Source organism: Nematolebias whitei, chromosome 19 (genome assembly GCF_014905685.2).
Source record: "Nematolebias whitei isolate Nwh7 chromosome 19, NemWhi1, whole genome shotgun sequence".
NCBI classification, from domain to species: domain Eukaryota; kingdom Metazoa; phylum Chordata; class Actinopteri; order Cyprinodontiformes; family Rivulidae; genus Nematolebias; species Nematolebias whitei.
Genome location: NC_056516.1, coordinates 25653328 through 25655108, shown reverse-complemented (window position 1 = coordinate 25655108; position 1781 = coordinate 25653328).

Genomic DNA, 1781 nt, shown 5'->3' with positions numbered 1-1781 from the left:
GTACGTAAGGGGTGGGGCGTCTGTATACGTCATCACGCAGCAGTGTAAACAAAGACGTGCACGTGGAACGAGTTTGACGCCTTTAACAAACGCACAAAAAGAGGTCGAGCACCCGTCTTATTACTAGGTCTTTTTGGCTTTAAAGCAACAATTAAAATATTTCTATAAATCTAATAAACTTTCTATAAATGAAAAGTCACACATTTGGTGCTTATTAAAAATAATAATATTAACTCAACAAAATTCTCATTGACTTGCATAAGTATTTATGTCAAGAAATTATATTTTAATATTTGTAAATCTTGAACTTTAAGGATTTGCATGTTTTCATTTTGGAAGTAATACTGTGAAATGACATAGGACAATGTAATTCAATACAAAATGCGATTTTTATTCTGCAACAAGAAGATTTTTCCATCAACTGATTTGATATTCTTAATTTTAATTGTTGGCATTTGAAAACCTATTAATTTGTCGGGAAGCTTTTTCAGCAGCGTATAAGTAGTTAAATAGTGCAGATGATTATGTATTTAAAAAATTGCATTCCTGGAAACAAACATAGCCAAAATGTCTCTTCAAGCAGGACAAATTAAACAACATGAGCAACAAATAATATAAATGATTTTTAATTTGGTGTAAGAATGTCAGCTCAAGTCCAAATACTGTTACTAATCCAGTCTCGAGTCTCACACAAATTTAAAATATCAAACTTGATTCACTGTTTTATTTTTAAAAATACATTGTACAATGTAATAAATCAGCTCAGCTTTTTCAGTCTGAAGTGAAGTTAGTTTTCTATTCTCCATTAAAAGATGTCAGAATTTAGTGTGGCAACACTTCACCACCCCACCTCCGCTGCAGCCTGGTAGAAAAGGGGAACTTTAGGAGCAATTTATGCAAGACTTCATAAGGAATTTAAAGTTAATACTTAGGAAACAACTCTTTTTTTTTTTCAAACAATGCAGGATTCAGTCACTAAATCTTGCAAAGACCATCCATCCATTATCATTACCCTTTTTTTTCTTTCCTTATTTAATTCAAATCTGAATAAAACGTCATGTTATGTTCTCTTACCTTCATGAAACTTTTAATTCTTGTACACATAGGCCTTATCCCTCTTGAGAATTTATCAACATGTTAAATTACTGCTCTCTAGCTTTAAGTAACTTTAGCCAGGTATAATCCTCTTATCCATCATATTATATGCATATGAGCCCTAACTGGACATTAATAAACCTACAGTATATTCTCAACAGAGTTCAGAGACCTATCAAGGGAGGAAAAAAAAAGAGAGCCTAGTATAAAAGAGTGACACCTGCTGGGACAGAATTTGATGGCATGAAGCAGAAACATCCAGGCTAAAAAAACATGATGAAATTCTTTAATTTTTATGACTTTGTGACATCCAAAGGATGATTGTTTATTAACAATGCAAAATAAGTTCCAGTCCTACCGCAGATTATTTATTGATGGATACACATATCAAAGTTCAACTATTAAAATGCAGTTGCATTTTATTTTAAAGCAGTCGTTTGTCATGAGCAAACAATAATAATAGAATGTTAATTTTAAAATAGATTTCTTTCAACATAGATTTCCTCAATATAACAATTTTAAAAATGCTGACATATTCTAATATGATTATGGGCCCTCTGCATTTATGGGGTTTATCCTAACGTATTACTTTTATAATTTTTTGTTTTTTTTACTAAATTATTTCACATATGGAAGCCCATCTATCTATCTATCTATCTATCTATCTATCTATCTATCTATCTATC